General features: G+C 54.8%; 1 long non-coding RNA gene across 1 annotated transcript; it reads right to left on the reverse strand.

Moving 5' to 3' along the window:
• Positions 1-4,737: 4,737 nt before the first annotated feature.
• Positions 4,738-15,927, reverse strand: LOC137206401 (uncharacterized). The gene is made up of 3 exons (XR_010934640.1): positions 15,529-15,927; positions 6,807-6,933; positions 4,738-5,033 (listed from the first exon to the last, which is right to left on the reverse strand). It is a non-coding gene; the product is annotated as an uncharacterized lncRNA (long non-coding RNA).
• Between the last annotated feature and the right edge of the window lie 5,901 nt (positions 15,928-21,828).

Raw genomic sequence — 21,828 nt, forward strand, 5'->3', positions numbered from 1 at the left:
TCCTGGCCACCCCCTGCTGCGGTCTGTGCCCCCGCCTCCCCTTCCCAAGCACAGCCCTGCTCAGCCGGTCAGGCGCCTCCCCGAGGGGTATGTTGGGGGGTCTGTAACACCCCAAGTCAGGAGACAGTGGATACAGGCATGTCCTGGGGAGGGGACCAGTCCCGGAAGACAGTCTGCATGCTTCCGGAGGTCCCAGACTCCACATCCTTCGCCTCGTGCCCTGCCTGACCCCCGACCCTCGTCCCGCTCCCCGATCTCCCCCAGGCTAGGGTGTCCCCTGCAACCCCGTCCTGCTTCAGCAACTGTCTGCTAAATGAATGAATAGCCCAACCCGGGACTCAGCTGGAGCTCTCATCTGACTGGTACTGTCGCCTAGGAAACAGGGCCATCCCAGACAGGACCCCGCTCACACGGGCTCTCACCAGTCCAGACGTGTATGTCATGACCTCAGGGCAGAGAGGCCAGTGCAAGGGTTATCGTCCCAGCTGGAAGTTTGGTCACTACCCTGGCCTACTTTTGACCTCCAGGTCACCCTCTGGGTACCACCTGGTCATCAGGACCCACACCCTATACATGTGGCTGGGACAGGCCTGGTTTTCACTTCAGATCTGCACCTGGGAGAGAAGAATCGTCTCTGTCCTCTAACTCCTCTTCCTATTTCCTGTGTCCCAGAGAGAGGAGCTGTGATGTTTCCTTCACCTGCAGCAGTGCTGCCTAAACACTGGAAGCCTGCAGAGAGCTGGGCTGGAGCAGAGACTTCCAGCGCCCGACCTGGTTCTCCTGGGCTCCCTCCATCCGCCAGGCAGGGCCAACTCTCCTGCTCAGAATACTGCTCAACACCCAGCTCCAAGCTTCTCCTCCTGTCTCTGGAACTGACCATGAGATGATCCGTGGGGCTTTCGCTGAACCTTCAAAAATGCAGCTGAGTCCGCTATGCCAGGGGCGGTGCCAGGGGCTGTGCTGGGTACACGGGGCTCTGCTCCCCCCTCCCCCGCCCCAGGAACTCAGAAGATACACACCCACAGGGGAGGACGGAAAAGGTCCGAGGGATCTCCAGGGGCAGAGACGGGCTGTCCACAGGGAAGGTCTCGAGCAAGAAGGGGCCCCTGGTGGAGCTGGGATCTGGGCCGGCACAGGTGCGAGGGCAGCGTGTACCTGGGGATGTGGCGGCCCCCGGGTGACCACAGGGGGCAGAGGCCGAGCCAGCGCGGCGGCTGATCAGGTTCAGGGGTGGGGAGGTGTTCTGGTTATCCAGAGCCACACCCGTGATCCACGGGCGAGTGGGGATGCCTGCTGCTCCGTTAGCCGACTACGCAGAAGAGGCCCCACCTCTGAGACTGGCCGTCCGTGTGCACAGAGGACTGGCAGCCACCGTCGGCAGGTTCCACGGTGCCTCTGGGGCAGGCTTCAGAGCCAAGGGAGGCCTAAGGACACTGCCCAGCGCTCTCCTGCCACTGGGATGTCACCTCCCGGCGCCCAGACGGTCGGTGGGCAGCAAGAGCCTGGCCGGCTCCCCACGGGCTGCTCCAGGAGGAAGCAGGACGAGCCGCATGAAGCCAGCCCCTTCTCTGTGTGCAAGGACATCCTCCGCGGGGCCCGGGGCTGCGGCCCTTTCCTCCCCTCGTCCGGGGAGCCAGAGGCAGCCCTGAAGCTCATCCTTGCTCCGCGGTTAAAGTCCTATTCAGTTAGTGGGAAGGAACCTACTCCTGGTTCCATCCTTAGAGCCCCAGGGCTGAGGCAGGATGGTGCTGACCGAGAGGAGGATCCTCGCCCCACACACACATGCAACCACACATATACACATATACACACAACCACACACATACACATATACACACACACACATACACATGCACCACACACACAACCACACACATACACACACACAACCACACACATACACATATACACACACATACACATATACACACACATACACACACACAACTACACACATACACACACACTACACATACACACCACACATACATACACACATACATACACATACACACACACAACCACACACATACACATATACACACATACACATGCATCACACACACAACTACACACATACACACACCACACACATACACATATACACACACCACACATACACACCACACACAACCACACACATACACATATACACACACATACACACACACCACACACATACACATATACACACACACCACACACAACCACACACAACCACATACACACACACCACACACACAACTACACACATACACACACATACACGTTAACACACACCATACACAACCACACACATACACACCACAGATACATGTACACACACAACACACACACACCATACACACCCACCACACACATACACACCATACACACAATACACACACACCACACACAACCACACACATACACACCACAGATACACATACACACACATACAACCACACACACAACACATATATACACCACACACAAACACACACCACACACAACCACACACACACATACACACACCACACACACCACACACACAACCACACACACCACACACACAATCACACATACACACCACACATACACACAAACCACATACACACCACACATACATACACACGCACCATACATACACACACCACACACACACAACCACACCCCACACATACACACACATACAACCACACACACACAGCACACATATGAACACTATACATACATATACACCACACACACACCACACAACCACACATATACATACACACACATGCACACACACAGGCCCTCTGGACACTCCACATCTGGCTTGTGCTCTGCAGGGCCACTGAAAACACTTAGAGGGTCGCCTCTCCCTTTTAAGTCCTGGGTGGGTGGTGGCCCCCCAGAACCCCGGGGTCGTCCCAGGAGGGAGACTTGGCGGGAAGGCTGGACCCCGGAGAGCTGGACTGAAGGCCCACCCCGGGGAAAGCCGGGGCCTCGCTCTCTGCGCTGCTGGACTCCTGCTGACCGCCGGCAGCTGGGCCCCGTCTCTCCCACTGTGCTGCTGACACCGGCCACAGCACGAGGGCTCCCGCCCAGGCCCCTGCTGGCCTGACCTCACCCTCCACAGAACCCGGTGACTCACGCCCACCGAGCACGGGGAGGAGGCGGCATACGGCCGAGACTCACGGTCAGCTGTGGCCTCAGGCTCGTCTGCTTCATCCACGCCTGCCTCAGTACCTCTCGCCGCACAGTGAACCACCCCAAGCCCTAGTGGCTTAAATCAAGAGTAATTTATTATTTCTCACGAGTGCGGCTCTTTTGCTGAGCGTGATGCCGGCCTCAGCTGTACCATCAGGGCCTCACCCGGGGTGGGACACCCACCACAGCCCCATCCCAGGCCCTGCGCCTTCAGGGACGGCTGGATGTTTGGCTCAGCCAGGAGGAGTCTGGGTGCAGTCTCAGGACCATCAAAACACAATCTAAGGGCTGTGTAAGCCCAGGGGTGACCATCCCCTCACCCACATTCCATCAGCCGCAATGCCCAGCTTCACGTGGCAGGGACCACATGGGGCCCCGACGCTGGGAAGCCACCTGTGGGGGAGTCCCCCTTCCAGCTAAAATCTCAGAGCAAACCCTAATTTCCACTGCAGGAGATGCCGGCCACCTAGGGACTGAGGTCGGTGACATTATCATGGGACCGCCTGTTCTGAGGGATGATAAGAACACCACGCAAAGGCAGTGCCTCCCCTCACACCTGATGATTCTTGTACAACTTTATTATATTCTTGAAGACACTGACCAGTGTCTGTATGTACCAGACGCCCCAAACCAGCCACTCCCTTTACGTGAAGCACTTGCTCAGGGTACATGCTGTTCTCTCCTACTGCAGTCACCGCGTGTCACCCTCCAACACAGTCCCCCATCCCAGTGCGGGGGGAGGGAGCCTGCATGGTCATCGGTGTGGCGGCTCCAGCCTGGGTAGGCTCTGAGGTCACTTAGCTGAGACTGGCTGAAAACAGCAACTCTCAGTCAAAGGCACAGGCTCTAGTGTCACAGACGTCACCCTGACGTCCGTGCCTCCCCAAGGACAGAGTCTTCCCACGGAGGACAGCCCCCTCTCCCAGCACAGTGCCATGTCAGGTGTGACTAAACGCTTCAGAATTTAGCTTTTGGAGACGTGTCTTGGTTAATAAGCATTAATCATGTCCCTCTTAAGTAAACTGGTTTAGCCAATTTGTGTTTGCAACTAGGAATAAAATTCAAGCATGGGGACGCATATAAACAGTATTCGGTGATGTTAGATTACTATTTGGAAAAGAAGGGAAAGGAGCGTGTACTTGGGACTTAACTCAGGGCCTTGGGGCAGTGCCTGGGATTTCTTCACGGGGGCAGCACGGAAAGAGTGTTGGGAGGAGACCTCACCAGACCAGCATTCCTACCAGAACCCTTCCAAAGACGGCATCCCAACCCCCAACCAACAGAAGGTAAATTATTTGCCCATAGATAGAAAATGTCTTTTCGTGGTAAACTTAAAATCTATATTAGAATTCAAATTATATTAAAATTTTCATGGACGACCCAAAGAAACACAAAGATAATCGTAACTACCTCCCAGAAATTGTCGTTTTTCTTTAAGAGGTGACACATAAATAAATAACATGGGTAGACTTGTTACCGAGTCCCAGCTCGCTCTGCTCGCCGCACAACAGGCAGAATCAGAGACGAGGTGCTGAAGCAAAAGAATACGACTTTATTCAGACGGAGAAGATGGCGGACTAAAGTCTCAAAATAACCATCTTATCGGGGTTTGGATGCCAGTTTCTTTTATAGCACAGAGAGGGGGAGGAGATGAGGAAGTAAAGTAAAAAGGCCATAAGTTTTGCAAATATCACCGGAATGGCCAGCCTCGGGGAGGGGATGTGTTAGTTTCTTCTTTCTTTCAGCCATGGGCAGGTGGAACAGGGTCCGGATGTTTGCCTGAATAAAGGCACTTTGGTTCAACATTCAGGCAGAGGGGCAGGGTCCCCCGAGGCAGGCCATTATGTACAGATGTTATCCTTTCAGCCAAAAAAAGCAGTGGAAAGCAAAGGATAAAGTAAAAGAAACTGATCCAACATGCAGTCAGATTTGGTTCTTCCCTAGTACAGAATTTCACCTGTTGCTGCCCGGGCACCATCCGCCTCCAACATGAGTGGTCAAACCACTTTCCAGGTTAAAGGGGTTAATGGCCCTTTCCTCAGGGAGCAGTTAGGATACAAGCAAGATGCCTCCCTTATTCGATCACAACATTCAGAGAAGGAAAAAGAGCCTCCCAGCCCCCCAAGCCTGGGTTCCCTTGTGATGACTGGGCACAGGCTGACATCTGTGTTCAAGATAAGCCGTAATGGACACCAGGCCTTAACCTCCTTTCTCCCTCCTGGGGCCTGAGCCCCTGTTCCCAGGGCAGGGGAGGGGCTGCAGAAACAGCAGGCTGAGGACCCTCCTCTTCGCAGGAACGAAGGCCTCTTTCCTGAGAAGCCTCTTCCCATCCATAGGCAGCTGCAGCTCTGGGTCAGGATGTGCTAGGCAGAAGCTACCACTGCAGGCAGCCCACCATAGGACCACTCTCCTAGTTAGAGGTGGTCCCATTCAGACAGCTGGGTGTAAGGAGGGGGCACCCCTACGCAGAGGCGGCTGCAGGTGTAGATGGGAGCCTGAAGCCAGTGCGGGCTCAGCACACCTTTGTTGAATTTTAAGGAACTCAGCACACCGTGTGTGGGGTACCTCCACGTCCCCTCGGGGAGAGGCTCTGACTGGGCCCTTCCAAACTTCCAGATGCTGTGAGACAATTGAGTCTAAAAACTAGTCCGTTTGTGACCCGTGGGAAAGGTTTTGGGTCAGAGATTGGGTCTTCTGCTCTCCACCACCCAACAGAGAAAAGAGTGAGAAGACTTCTCTTTCCACTTTCACCTCCATCCAACTCCCTAACAGTGGGAGAGGGTTTGTTTCCTCGTAAGGGGCTCTTAATACATTGATCGTTTCGTCCCCATCACTGGAGTTTTCGGCTGGAGGGAGGTGGGGACAGAGGTAGGGCAGAGATCTTCCCACCACCAGCCAGGATGCGGCAAAGAAACAGCCTGGAGCAAGCAGCCCAGGGCAGGGCAGGCTCGCTGGGGCACCGCTGGTCTCTGAGGGCACGAAAGCCCCATCTGTTTGCTCGAGGGTACCATGAAGATCTCATCAAACAGCATGAGGAGAGCTCACTGCAGGGAGGGGCTCCCTGGAGTACTTTGGGATCAAGTGCCCCGTCACCCCGACCCCAGCCTGTTGCCCGATTTCGTGTCATTGTGGCCAGGCTGAGTCTGGCAGGAGTCGTACCAAGTGCGTCTCAAGGCAACTAACAGTCTGTAGTGGCTGGGCACAGCTGGACAGCATCCTCCTGCCATCACCATTTCCAGATAAACATTGGTGACTGTGTGATTAAAATACGAAAGCCCGGGCCCCATGCCTGGACCCTAACAAAACCAGAGCAGGAGACTGGTCTAAATCAAGAAATTTCAGGGAAGTAGTTCTATAGCATCAGCCGGAGGGAAGTGCAGGTCAAGGGAGCAGCAGGGAAAGGCCACATCCGCCAGGGCCTCTGAGGACATCGGACGTAGCCGTTCAGGGATGCACCCCGCTTCCCCGCATCACACCCGGGGAGGATCCACCTCGTACGTCTCCTCGATGGGAAAGACCAAACCCAGGGGCCAGACCCCCTGCACCATCCCCAACCCCAGCTATGTGTCTCTGGGTTTGAAATCAGCTATTGTAATTCTCTACCAGCATGGAAGCAATTCTGGAAAACTTACTTTGTACTGGTGCCAACATCTGGGGACAGTACGTAGCAGTGGTGTCGAAAAACTGGGGACAAGCACATTGCATGAGTGTCCAAGATTTGCCTTTGCCACTATTTGTATTTTAAAGAAGAAATGGAATCTGAAAAATGGAAATTACGTTTTATTATTTTTTTTGCAGTGTTTCATTTTAATAGCTGAGCCTGGAAGCTATTAAGCTGTCCTTGCATTAAAAGTGACTAAAGCTTGTGTTTGGGGTGATCTATGACCCCTGACTTTGCCCTGGGGACTCTGCCTTCCCGAAGAAAAGTGCTGGGATGAGCTATAGGTTCATCGCACCCCATTATTTAAACACCTGAAGCCATTCTTTTCCTTATGAATCAGTGGGGGCGAAGACAAAGAAAAGGGCTTCATGTAACATTTCCCTTCCTCCCTTGGTGACCAGGAAAACAGGAAGGGGGCGAGGCGTGGCTGGAGAAGGGAAATGCAGAGGATGTGTGGGCCGGGGAGAGGCAGGAGATCCAGGCGAAGCGGCAGCTGAGAAGGAGGCCCCTCCAGGCCCAGGAAAGGGGCGGGGGTCCTGGTCTGGGGACAAAGGGGGAGCCACTCCCAGGGCTGTTTTCCAAGGACAATTTACAGTCCCCATTGTCGGCCTTTCCTCTGGGTAATTAAGCACTAAACGGGAGCCAGGGATGCCCAACCATCTTGTCACCGGGCTTCACTTTCCCCGGCACGCCAGCTCTCAGCTGCCTGACCGCTGTGCCGTCCACGAATGCCGGGGAATTTGTCAATGCTGGTCGGCATTCACCTTGCCCAGAACTCAGCTCTGATCTCACGGGGCTAGATACACTTTGGGGCTGTCTGCAGCAGATGAGGGAAGGGTATCTCTTTTGATGATTTATTTCTGAAGCAGGCTTCACTGTGAAATTTAAACCAGAGAGGACACTTCCTTCCTTGGCCTGGGCATCCTGCCTTCTGAAGGTGGCTAGAGCACAGACGTCTTTGCCTAAGAGGGGAGAATAAATAGGTCCGTGAAGGGAATAAAGATGGACCTTAATCCATCTGTTAGACAGAGATGGGTGCTTAATAGAAGAATGAACAGTCGATGAACGTACTCATGTCGTGATGGATAATCTCAGCTGTTTTCTTAAAAGTGAATTTCTGAGATGTGTTTCTGTATTGTGTGTGTGTGTGTGTGTGTGTGTGTGTGTGTGTCCCAAATATAAACTGGAGCTCCATGTGGCCCAGTCCCTACGTGGAGTCACGTTCATAGAAGCACAGCACCAAAACCCAAAGAATGAAAAGTTAGTTGCAGTTTTCGCTCGAGGGTCTGGGGAAATACCAAAGGGCATCCAACTTACGGACCAGAGAAACACTTCTTAAAATTCTCTGTATTTGATTCTCTTTTTCTTGAAGAATTCTGTAACCTCTCTCTTTTAATGGCAAAAACTCTCCTTACTTCCAGCCTTTTCTATTTCGGTCCCCTGGGTGCCTTCTATCAGCATTTTACACGGGCTGGAAAGTTGTGCCTCCTCTATGTCTACTACCTGAATTCTTCAAAACACAGGGAGGCTTGGAGGCCGACCCCAGAAGCAAGACTCTCCTCCTTTCCTGTCCTCCCACCCCAGGCCCATCTTCTTCTCTCTCCTCTCATCAGTTTGGGGGACAGAAACTGGTCCCCCAAAGAGCTGAGGTTGAGATGTAATGCCCAGAATTCCCTTTCTTAGGCCTGTGTCAGGGGGAGAATGGCAGGGGTGTACAATTTGGAAACTTCATTCCTCATGCGAATTTTTACGCACTTCCCTGGCCAAGCTCTGCAGACTCCTGCACAGAAAAGTGCCACCCAGGGGCATCCTCTACTCATGGTCAAGCCCCTCACACGCAGAGACACTTTTCCCAGGGGTGGTGTCCCCTCTGGGCCTCTCTGAGACCCTCTGGAGCTGTACCATCCTGGGGCTTCCCTCACTTTTTCACAGGCCTCAGGGCTGTGCGGTGGGACCCTCCAGGGTCTCTGCCTGTGAAAACTCACGCAAGAGGCTGTGTCACCGAGGAAGATCCAGCTGGTATGTCACCCCTGCCTTACGCCATCTCCGCTGGCAGGTGGGGGGCAGGAAGAGGAACCAGGCGATGCAGAGGCTCAAGCCTTCACGACACCCTGGGCTGAAGCAGGGGGGCCTCCAAAAGCCCCCACCTGCCCAGCTTTCACAATCAGGGACTTACTTTCTGTTCAGACGACAGGGATTCTGACAGAGGGTGAATCCCCCATGACTGTGCGTTTGGACGTTCTTGAGCAATCCCAGCGCACAGGAAGTGTCTGTGCACCCGTGCGCAGGAGGACAGATCCTCGACCCTGGAGGACAGGCCTCCCTCACCCCCAGGCTGAGAGGACTGTGCCCCAGCTGCCCAGCTCTCTCCCCATTTGCTCTCACACAGGACTTTCCCCTCATAAAATCAGGACACATTGAACCCCCCTGTGGCATCTATTTGGCTCAAAGTGGGCACACCGCAGACCCCCGCTGGGCTGGCTAGAGCAAGAGCCCGATAAACGGACCCCGAGAAATCCTTACACCCTCCATCGTGGAGCCCTTTCCTCGAGGGGCTCACAGCCAGTGCAGAGAAAGCAATGTATGCGACGTAATGATAAAAACAGGGAAGGAGCCTTTCTGGAACCAGCACGGCTGTGAGGGGGCTGGGGGGAAGGGGGGCAGCTTCGCAGCAGAAAAGACTTAACTCGGGCCGTGAAGGCCAGGCCGTCCCTGCTGAGGGGACAGTTGGCACCGACGTGTTACCCCGGGAGGAGTGGGGTCAGGCCCCGGCACCGAACCTTCCGGAGGAAGAGGGTCTCGTTGAGCAGACCCCAGCCCCTGGAGCTGGTAGGACCCCAACTTTCCTCTGTCTAGCACCCCTTCTTGTTTTCCGTGTACTCATCACGTTTGTAATTTGGCCTAATTGATTCAGCTGTGTGTTGAATGTCCATCTCCCCCACCAGACAGCACAGCACGTGAGTGAGGCCTTAACATCTCGGTTCAGCCAGTGTCCGGCACTGTGGCCAGCAGGCATGTCAGAAGGTTCTCTGCAGCATCTGTCAACAGAGACATGAAATACCTTGGCTGCTGCCTCCCTGCCCCCCACTCCGCACCCACAGACACGAAGAGGAGGTCGGGTCTCTCCTTGAACTGTCCCGGCTGCCAGCCCCTGAGAGAGTGACTTCCAGATGGTCCGGGCCTGTTCCAGGGACACGAGGGCCTGGGCCAGGACCGATGGCAGAAGCAGCCGCAGAGGGGGCACCTGGGCACCCTCTGCTTCAGGGAGCTCTACTTGGGGGACCCCCTTGGGGAGGGATCCACTGCTGTGAATTCCCTCAGGGACCCCCCGTGCCTCAGCCAGCTCCCACCAGCCACTCCTTCTTTGCAGCTCTCGACAGCCCGAAAGGGTGAGCCTGGAGCAGCAAAGGCCCTGGGAGGCTGCTCTGGGCCTGACTCCCAGATGGGGGGGACCGTGCCCTCTGCTGGCCGGCCCCGTGGAGCCTGGGAAATCAGCAGCAGGAATCTGGAGCATTCTGTAAGAGCATCTGTAAAGCCGGCTGCCCGAATGGCTTAGAATGATGGGGTTAGAACCCTCAGCTCTTGGGCAGGCATCCCCCTGCCCGGGGCCAGGGCGGGACAGCAGGACGGCCTGCCACGTGTGGACTCATGACATACACCCCTCATCTTTTCAGTCTGGAATCGCCTCGTTCACAAGCCCCAAAGGAGAAGAGACGTTGATCCTTTACGACCAAACTGCCAACCTTTACCGCAAACAGCATTACCCAGCCAGTTTGACGCTCCATTATGTATGGTGGTTCCCAGCAATATATCCAGCCTTCAAGGATAAAGGCTGGACATTCAAAAGAAGCCACGGATCCGACACCTGGAACCAAGGGGGCTCTAGAAGCACGGTGACCACCCCCGGCCCCAGGTCCCCAGCCTGGGTGGGAGCTGAAAGCCACATCTGCTATACAGAGCCCCTCAACAGAGGAGGGGTCCGCCCCCGGGATGCCTGGGGGTGGGACAGACAGACCACAGGGCTGGTTTGGGGTGGGGAAGCGGCAGTGAGCCTCTTCTCACCGGACCATGTACAAGAATCTACTCTTCAGGCACCAAAGATTTACTGAGCATCTCGTGTGAGCGGGCTCCCTGCCGTGCTGGGGGTCCAGCCCCAGGCCGGGTGCCAGAGCTCACTCAGAGGAGGGTGTGCTACACTGAGGTGGAGGGAGGGATGGCGGAGGGCGGGCATGGCACGGGGGCCGGGGATCAGCGCTCACAAGGCCCTGAGTGGGCAGGCGAGGCAGCGCGGCCGAGGAGCGGAGCGGAAGGCCCCGTGGCTGAAGGGCTGAAAGCAGGGAATGAACAGAGGGAGGCTGCGGGCGACCAGAGCCCTGGAGGCCTAGTCCTGAAAGCCAGGGGAGGCCGTGGATGCCCATTAAGAGGAGGGGGGAATGGGGGGGACATCCATGGTGGTGAGGTTGCTTGGACGCAGAGGGCAGCAGGGCACACTATAGGTGACGTGAACAGTCCCGGGGACAGTTGGTAACCTGGAATTTGAGCCCCAGAGGCGTGCTCAGTTCTTCTTCCCTCACACCCATGAGGCGCAGCCCGTCTGCTCATCAGAATCATCGGCAAGCTGTAAAAAATGCTGATGCCCAGGCCCCGCCCCCAGAGACTCCGGTTTCTCAGGTCTTCTGGGTTTACTCCAGACCATACTGATGAGGAACAAGGTTTGAGGGTACTTCCCCGAGAACCCTAAGTCTTCCTCTAACCTCCGGGGCTGGTGTAGCTGAATGGGGCAGCGTGGGGGTGGGGGAAAGAGGCAGGCTGCACCTGACGGCCCTCACGGCCATGGGGACCCCGGGGCCCCGCCATCCGCCATCCGCCATCCGCCATCCGCCATCCACCATCCGCTGCCATCCGCCATCCACCACCTGCCAATCGCCATCCACCATCTGCCACCTGCCACCCGCCATCCTCCATCCACCATCCTCCATCCACCATCCTCCATCCTCCATCCTCCATCCGCCATCCGCCATCCTCCATCCACCATCTGCCCGCCATCCATTCAACAGGACTTAGTGTCACCTTTCTTCTCCCTCCCTCCCGCTCTCTGGAGCCTGTCTGGTGGCAGAAGCGCAAGAAAGGGAGGGAAAGGAAGTTCAACCAGGCCAGTTCCCAAGTCCATCCTGGGGAGGTGACCTGGCTGGTGAACGGGGCTCCCGTGCTGCCCCCTCTCCCCACGCAGCGAGGGCCTGGCCGCAAGCTCGCACGGCTATCCCAGGGCACCTGGCCTTACAGAAATGCCTCCTTCCTGGCCTGTTGTCACATTAGGCCAGGGTGAGAGTGCCACTTCCCCTCCCAGGTGGCAGCAGGACTGCCCGTGGGCCACGCCCTGGGTCAGACACTGGCTGCTCTGAGAGTTTCTTCCCAGGTCTGTCCATGTGGGGCCTTTTCCAGGGAAACGCTATCAGCTGTGAGAAAGAGAACACACATTCTGGAAATACCGAAAAACAAGTTTATTCCATTACCCACGTGACCAAAATGCACGAGAGCTGTGGTTCATGGTTTCTCCCAGGCCCGTCCCGCTGCATCCCCCTTCCTCTGTCCCCCCTCAACCTGTGTATCCCCTAACCCACCCTCTCCCCTGCCCCAGGCCTTTCCCCTCTCTCCTCACTGCGCTCAGCTTCTGAAATTCACGTCTCAGCTGCTTTGGCAGCACCCCGAGGCTCTGAAGCCAAAGAGGCGCAAAACTTCTCATCAGAACCAGCCTGCGTGGCCCTCCCTGCGTGAAGCCGGGGCTGTGTCCCCTGGCACGTTTCTCGAGCAGCGCCTGCCACTCAGGGGCCCCGCACCGCCAGCTCCATCGCGCTCCTGGCACTGACACCCCCAAGGGTCTGGCGGCGAGCAGCCTAAGGCAGCAGGTGAGCTGCGTGCTCAAACCCGACAGCTCAGGAAGAGGCCTGTGTCGGTGCCGCCCACTTGTTTCCTGAAGACCCACAAGTCTGTGTTTAATATATTTTAGAACAATGTCTGGAAACTGCAGTTTACTTTTGCAAACATACATACATGTCTAAACGTCAACAGTGTGGACAATTTTACTCATAACCTAAGGATGCCAGACAGGGGACCTTGAGTGTCGTGGCCATGCCACTGTGGCTGTTTCATCTCTGGGCGCAGGGAGAGCTTTGAGAATCAGAGGCCACATGCATCCGGGCTCTCGTGGCCGGCACTACGGTGGGTGCCGGGGTGGAGACGCAGAGACAGATCAAGTCCCCATGCTCAAGGGGCTTGTGCTCTGGGTGGGAGCTGCAGACATCAAACCAACAGCTAAACAGGAAGAGGTGCAGCGCCAGCACTCACACCAAACGGTTCTGTGACCGTGGCTGGGTGGGGCGCCTCCGTGGCAGGACGACCAGGGAGAGTGGCCTCTGACCCAGACTCAGGGTGGAGCCGCTGCAAAGACCCTGGGCGGGGCTTTCCGTAGAGCTCCATGGCCCTGGAGCCTGATGAAGCTCGAGTGTGCAAAGAGGTCAGTGTAGCCGAGCGGAGCAGGGCCAGGGCACGACGAGAAGGCCTGGGGACTACGGGCAGAGGCCAGCACAGCTTCCGTCACAGGTGATGGGGACACGTCGTGTGCTGACAAGCCATGTCCAAGCAGGCGTGGCAGGACCTGAGTTATGTTGTAAAAGGCCACTCTGGGAACTCTGTGGAGAAGAGGACACAAATGCATCCTTTTGCTTTCTCTTCCTCTAGGCAGTGGGAAGCCAGGGGGAGGCCCCGGCAGGACACCACCAGGTGGGCCACCATGCCCCGGCCACCACAGGGGTGAGAGAGCACATGGCCAGAAAAGAATGACGCGTGCTGCCGCTCGGGACTTTTGCCTCCGCTCCAGTCCTCCCGGGTTTACTTTCTTTTTAAGAAATTTTACTTTAGAAAATGCTAATTGAGAAATGCAAGCAGAGGACAGCTGAACCCCACCCGAGAACCCCTGCCGAGGGCCCATCCTCAGAGGGAGTTTTCTCAGGCCGTCCTCAGTCTGTAAGAAGAGGACACATGGACACTGGCTGCAGGGCAGCTTCAAGGGAGGTTTGGTTTGGTTTGTGTTTTGTGTTTTCGTGACTATTTCAGCATCCCCGTCGCTCGGCACACTAGCTCCTCTGAAGGACTGGCTGATACACGTAGCCCCTTCCCCTCTCAGCAAAAGAGGACCTTCGGGGGGGCAGACTCTCCCCGCGCCCCCGGAAGTGGCATTGCGGCCAGACAAAGATCTCCCTGTGGAGCACAGAGCTCTGGACCACAGTCTGCGGTGAGACAAAGCTGACGTGCTCTTTGTGAGATCATTGAGTCCCTAAACCACAGGAAGTGCCCCAGAAGCAGGGATCAGAGTGGAAGACACTGAGGACGCTCGCTGTCACGGCAAGGACCTCAGACAGCTGGAGGGGGCGAGCTTACTTCGCCCGGGCAGCTAGAACCACGCACCTAGCTCAGGTGGACCATAAACACAGGAGTTTAGTCCTCCCAGCTCTGGAGGCTGCAGGTCCAAGATCAAGGCACCGCATATCCAGTCTCTGCTGAGAACCCTCTTCCTGCTTCACAGTCGCCCATCTTCTCGCTGTGTCCTCAAGTGGAGGAAGGGGCAAGGGAGCTCTCGGGGGTCCCTTTATGTGGGCACTAATCCCTTTTATGACCTAATCACCTCCTAATGCCATCACTCTGGGGGAATAGGTTTCAACATAGGAACTTGGGGACACAGTCAGCCCATAGCACCCCCATGTCAGCTGCACGGAGCCAGACCTACAAGGACCAGAGAGGGCAGAAGAAGCCAAGGTGGTACTCACCCAGCAGCTGACCCAAGACAAGGATGCGGGTGTTCATAGGTTATCTGATCCCAGGACACCGGAGTGGGGAGGCGGAGCTGAGACAGAGACGGGAGTGACCCACACAGCAGTCCTGCTACAGGCAACCAGGGCTTCCCACGGAGAGAGGTGGCGGGGTGCTTCTATCCTCACCCCCGTGAGTCACAGGTTGGGGTCTGCTCCTGGGAGGTGCTAATTCCCCCCACTTCGGTCCTGCACACTAGCAGGCCCCATGGCCCAAGTGAGCCCTCGGGCAGAGGCAGGAGGCCCGCGTGCCCTGAACGGGGAAGGGCATGGGGCCGCGGAGGCCACTGACTGCTCACCAAGTGGCCCATGGACGTCTCATTTCCGATCCACAGGGTTCCTCTCCCCACACTTACGATATGCTTCACTCTGTCCTCTCTCCGCCCGTGGCCAGGCCCACCCATGACCATGGCACTGCCCTTGCTTTGCATCCCTGCCCACCCTCCGTCGTGAGCACAGTGCCGCAGCCCCCCGGGGCCACGGGCAGTGGGCGTTTCATCCATGCTCAGCCATATTTCAGCAACTCAAATACTTTAGCAACTAACAAAGACCCAATGTGTCCTCCCAGGGGGGTTCGCTTTATTTTATTTTACAATTAATTTTTCAACTTTATAGAGGCTTTATACACATGGAATAAAATAGACCATAAAGGGTACAATTCAATGAGTTTTGACAGGCCTCTACTCCTGTGTAGCCACCAGCCCAATTAAGATATTGAATATTTCCATCACACCCGAAAGTTCGGCACATCCCTTCAAAATCACCCAAGTCACCCCAGACCAGGGAACCGCTGATCTGCCTTTTGCCCTACACATGAGTTTCACTTACCCCAAATTTCACAGTTTTCCTTCGGGTCTGCCTGCTTTAGGTGTCGCCTCCCTCGCCAGGTCATTCCTTTTTATTGCTGAGTCGTGTCCCGCTGTACAATGGACCACAGCTGGGTTGTTTGTCCAAAGGCATCCGGGGCTGGTGCAGTCCGGGGCCGTCGTGGAGGAAGCTGGTGTGGACGTTCGAGTTACGTCTTTGTGTGGCTCTAGGTTGCCGTCTCTCTTAGGTAAGTACCTCAGAGTGGAATTGCTGGTAAGTTCAAGTTTAACTTTATAAAAAGCTGCCAGTCTGTTTTCAAAGTGGATGCCCTTTCCATTTATTTTTTTAACAATTAATACATGAATGATCGTTGTAGAAAAAATAGAAAATACTGAGAACTTTAGAAAAATAAATATCTGAACTACCTCTACCCGGAAATAAGCGTCTTAACCACGTGTTCACAGAGCATTGCCTTGTCAGCCGTCATTTGGGTGCAAAGAATGGAAATTATGTCCAGCACAAAGGAATATTCTGAGCCGGACAGAGAGGCATCTATGGGTGACAAGGGGGAGGGAACACAGCTGAACTCCATGATGGTGGCCATTCTGGAGCTCTCTCTGTCTCTCTTGCTCGCTCCCAGGGGCCAGGGGCCCTCCCTCTCTAGCCCCCAGTCCAGTCTCCCTGCAACAGGTGACTCCCTTGGTTGGCTTCTGACCCACATGCCTCTCTCCCCAGTGGTTACATCAACAGCACTTGGGCTCAGAGCTGTCTGCTTTCCAGGACTCGGTTTGTGTTCCCAAAAGAACGAATCTGGTTGGCTCAGCTTGGTTCAGCCATGCTCTCCTGGTCCCTGACACAAAGCAGGCCATGGGCCACGGGCCACGGGCCGCGGGAGGCTCTCCATGGGGAGTTGTGGGTAGGAAAACAGTGGTGAGCGTGACTAACACGGACCCCCGACCCAAGACCGTTCTAAAGAAAAGGTTCGATAACCTGTATTTTTTAAATGTATAATCTCTTGTGTACACCCTTTCGTGTCATTGAAAATATACCTGCACCATCATCTGAAGAGACCACATCCTGGTACCCTATAAGTGGATGAACAAATGCCCTAAGCATTCAGATTGTTTCTGATTATTCCCTCTAAGAAATCACTTTTTGGTGAACATTCTTGTACATAAATATTTTATTTTTCTCTTAGGAAGACTTTCCTAGGATATTCTAGAGCCAACATCTACAGCCACAATTTCATTCCATCTTCACCGTGAAACAGGGAATAGCGCATCCACTTTCCAGATGTAGAAACGGAGGCAACATGAAAGCAGCCGAACGCCCGCAGGTGAGAGCGCTGGGATTCCAAAAGCTCTGTCCGCAAGGCTTCCAGGAAGGTCCTCCTCCACCCTCCCCACCTGTGGGCACGAAACCACATTCATGCCTGGACCTGGGCCGGGTGGACCGTAGGTAACAAGCCCAGCCCCACGAAAGAAGTGTCTGTTCCACACAGAGCCTGCTTCTGGGCACAGACAAGAACTTCCACAGTGGTGCTTGGGGTCAGATCTTCCCCTGCACACACCAGAGGCGTCCTCTTCTGAGTAACACCCCGCCCACAGCCAAGAGGAGCAGAGGGTCTGGATGAACGATGCCACAGAGGAAGAGACGACAGCCGTGAGCTGTCGGACTCTCTCCAAGGACACAGGAGCCCTCAGAGGTGACGGCCTGAGGCTGTGAGCAGCCCAGGGATGGGAACTGTCACAAGCCAACAACAGGGGAGCTGCTCCGTTTTTCCCATTTTATTCTTTCCCTTCCAGATAAAACTGCACTTGGGCTGCTCTGGAGGTGGGGTCCCCAGAGTCTCTGTCCTGGATGTTGGCAACTGCCTGGACAAACCTTTCCAAGGGAGTGGCCAGGTCGCTGTGAGGGTCAGAAGATAGGAACAGGACCACGGCAGCTGTGGGCGGTTGGTGTGTGGGACTCTGGGAGCGGCCGTCTCCTCCCCCCGCCACCCCGGCCCCTTCCTCGGTGTCTCTCTCCAGGCCTGGACCACACACTGAGTGCAGAGGATTCATCGCTGCCTTGGGGGTTGGGGGACAGCCCTGCCAAGTGCCATCCTGAAGGTCAGCCACCCAGGAGACCCAGACCAGGCCCTGCCCGGGACCCGGAGAGCCATCAGGCACCCGGGAGCTGGGGCAGCCCCTTCACCTTTTCTGGACGGGAGAGGCCCTTGTTTGCGGAGCCTATCCTGAGGGTGACAGAGGACAACCCCTCATTCCCAGAGGAGGACGATGCAGCAGCTGCAAACAGCTGATGGGGTGGAGAGCTTTCCCAGGCCAAAAAGGCCCCGTGAGCTGTCCCACACACATGTGTTAAAGGAAAGAGAAGGAAAATGGGATTCCACCTGTGGTCGGTCACCAGGGCCCAGGTCAGGAGGAGGGTTAAACCCCCTCGCGTTTCAGAAGCCAGGTTTGCAGGACGGCTCGCCTCCCCTCTGGCTCAAAATGTCCCTCGAGCTGCTTACTCATGGGGCTGCCCTGACAGCTGTTCTGACCATGCCTGCGAGGCTGGGATGGCTCGTGGTGACTTGGGGTGGCCCCTCCGCACACTGGGACGGTTAAGGAACCCGCCTATTGTGCTTGGTACCAAGAGACGCTTCATGGCTAACTGCCGTTGTTGGTAGCATAGTTATCACTTATAGGGTAAGTATCCTTCACAGCAGCCCCTGCTCACCGTACTGAGCTCACACTCAGAATCTACACAACGCATCCCTTTTCAGTCAAGCTCCAACGCCGTCCTGAAGCCGGGAGGACGTCTTGCAGGGGGTCTGTGTCTCCAACAGATGCCCGCACACCCGCTGCTCGTTGAGATCCAGCTTGTCTGTGCCACCAGGAGAAAGGACGTTCTCTGCTGCTGGGAGGGTTTCCTGGCCACTGGACTCCTGAAAGGAGCCCAGCCTGGCTGAAGGGGGACGTGAGCGAGTGTGCTCTGTGACCCTCTACCAGCCCTCACACGTCCGCTGGCCCGTGTCCCCTCCCCAGGACCTTCCTCTTCTTCAAAGCATCCCAGACCAGAAACTCGACTTAACGTGTGACTTGCCCCCTTAGCTGTGGTGAAATTATATCACTCAGAGCAGTTTTATAGACAAAGATTCAGAATGAGGGCCCGGCACGAAGAGGGATGTGTTAGCCACTCGGGTGGGGTCACAAGGGTCATTCATGGCCAGGCTTTGAAGGCCGAACGGGAGCTCAGGCAAAGCAGGAGAGGAGGGAATGATGATGGCAGAGGGGGTAGAGGGGGTGGGAAGGTCCAGGGGAAGGAAGCAACGTGGAGCTCAGGGCACACCCACTGCCCGAGGAGGAGGTGAGGGAGGAGAGGAAGAGCTCCCAACCTCCAGCCACGCTGGGGGGAGAGCCACACCAGGGAGAGCCATGCCAGGGAAAGCCACGCTGGGGGTGCTGGCTCCAGAAGGCCCAGCGGCACCTCAAGATTATAAACCATGATTTTTCCTTCTTAAAAAGGTGACTTGTTTGATGTATAGCCAAGATATCAGCTCCAGCCCCAAGTTCCACAAGCTCCCCAAGATGTCTGCCCATCCCCCACATCTATGATTGTGGGGAATGCCTGCTGTGTACCAGGCACAGTTCAAGCAGCAACAATGAAGCAATAAAGCAGGGGTCCCCAACCCCCAGGCCTCAGATGGTACCAGTCTGTGGCCTGTTAGGAACTGGGCCTCATGGCAGGAGGTGAGTGGTGGGCAAGCAAGCTAAGCGTCATCTGTATTTACAGCCGCTCCCCATCGCTCGCATTACCATCTGAGCTCCACCTCCTGTCAGATCAGCGGGGACATTAGATTCTCTCAGGAGCGTGAACCCTACTGTGAACGCGCGTGCGAGGGATCTAGGTTGCACGCTCCTTATGAGAATCTAATGCCTGATGATCTGAGGCAGTGACGCTAGTGCTGGGGAGCGGCTGCAAATACAGATAATCATTAGCAGAGAGGTATGACTGCACAGAAACCATAAGAAATCAATTGGTTGCAGGCTCATATCAAAACGCTATCAGTGAGTGGCAAGTGACAAGCTGCCTCTGGTGGCAGGCTTTAAGTCAGAATCCAACACTTATTTTAGTCCGCGAGTAGCCCGCCCATTATTTTCTTTACCACTTCGTCTGCGCCGCTTTCCCGCACTGCGCACTTGTCTCAGTCACGGTTTTGGTAAGCCCACAGGCTAACCCGAGACAAAATGAGTAAAAAACAAACATTGCTGGAGAGCTTCTTTGAAAAAGGGAAATGACCCAATGATGAGACAGCAGAAGACTCTAAGACTGCCAACCCAAAGAAAGCTGCATTTGAAAGAAAATACCAAGAGTCCTACTTAAATTACACGTTCAGTGCAACAGGCGATTCACATTCTCCAAGCCTGCTTTGTGTAATATGTGGCGACCAGCTATCCAGCGAAGCCATGAAACCTTCAAAATTGCTTCGCCACATGGAGACCAAGCACCCTGCATTAAAAGACACGTTTTCGGAGTTTTTCAAAAGAAAAAAAAACATGAACACAAAGAACAGAAGCAATTATTGAAGGCCACCCCTTCATCAAATGTGTCTGCACTGGGAACATCATTCTTAGCGGCTAACCGCATTGCTAAAGCTAAGAAGCCCTTTACTATTGCTGAAGAGTTGATCCTGCCTGCTGCTAAGGACATTTGTCGTGAACTTTAGGAGACGCTGCAGTTCAAAAGGTGGCACACGTTCCTCTTTCGGCTAGCACCATAACTAGACAAACTGATGAAATAGCAGAGGATACTGAGGCGCAATTGTGAGAGAGGATTAATGAGTCACCGTGGTACGCAATCCAGGTTGACGAGTCTACCGATGTTGATAACGAGGCAACAATGCATGTTTTTGTGCGACATATTTTTCAGGAGGATGTGCATGAGGATATGTTATGTGCAATTTTGTTGCCAACCAACACCACAGCTGCAGAACTAGGCAAGTCTTTGAATGATTACATATCAGGAAACCTGAATGGGTCATTTTGTGTCGGTATATGCATGGACGGAGCGGCTGCCATGACCGGACGGCTTTCTGGTTTAACTACTTGAGTCAAAGAGTCGCTTCTGAATGAGTCTATGCACTGTGTCATCCATAGAGAAATGCTGGCTAGCCAAAAAATGTGACCTGAACTTAACAATGTTTTGCAGGATGTGATTAAAATTAGCAACCACATTAAAGTACATGCCCTTAACTCACGTCTGTTCGCGCAGCTCTGTGAGGAGATGGACGCAGAGCACACACGTCTTCTCTTATACACAGAAGTGAGGTGGCTTCCTAAAGGTAGATCACTGGCCAGAGTTTCTGAGTTACGAGAGCCGCTCCAGAGATTTCTTTTAGAAAAACAGTCACCACTGGCAGCACATTTCAGTGACACAGAATGGGTCACAAAACTGGCTTACTTGTGTGACACATGCAACCTGCTCAACGAACTCAATCTGTCACTTCAGGGGAGAACGACAGCTGTGTTCAAGTCGGCAGATACAGTGGCTGCATTCAAAGACAAACTGGAATTATGGGGGCAACAAGTGAACATTGGGATTTTTGACCTGTTTCAAACATTAGCGGAGATTTGTTTTTGTTTTTTTTCGCGGTACGCGGCCTCTCACTGCTGTGGCCTCTCCCATTGCAGAGCACAGGCTCCGGATGTGCAGGCCCAGCGGCCATGGCTCATGGGTCCAGCCACTCCGTGGCATGTGGGATCTTCCCGGGCCGGGGCATGAACCTGTGTCCCCTGCATCGGCAGGCGGACTCCCAACCACTGCACCACCAGGGAAGCCCTTAGCGGAGATTTTGAAAGAGACTGAGGCAGGGCCTTCTTTCTCCCAGCCAGTGCAGGATCACCTATCTCAGCTTTCAAAAGAGTTTGAGCATTACTTCCCAACCACAAAAGGCCCCCAAACTGGGAAAGAATGGATCCACAACCCATTTGTGAATAAGCCAGGTAAATCGACTTTGTCTGCGCTAGAAGAGGATCAAGTGCTTGAGATCGCAAATGATGGTGCCCTTAAAAGTGTGTTTGAGACAACTCAAATCACCAAATGTTCTGGATTAAAGTCAAGCCGGAATATCCTGAGATGGCCACAAAAGCACTGAAAAGCCTGCTTCCATTTCCAGCATCCTATCTTTGTGAAGCAGGGTTTTCTGCAGTGACAGCAACCAAAACAAGATCACGGAGTAGACTGGACATAAGCAACACACTTTGGGTGTCACTGTCTCCCATCACCCCCAGATGGGACCGTCTAGTTGCAGGAAAACAAGCTCTGGGCTCCCACTGA

Source organism: Pseudorca crassidens, chromosome 15, assembly GCF_039906515.1.
Source record: "Pseudorca crassidens isolate mPseCra1 chromosome 15, mPseCra1.hap1, whole genome shotgun sequence".
Lineage (NCBI taxonomy): Eukaryota > Metazoa > Chordata > Mammalia > Artiodactyla > Delphinidae > Pseudorca > Pseudorca crassidens.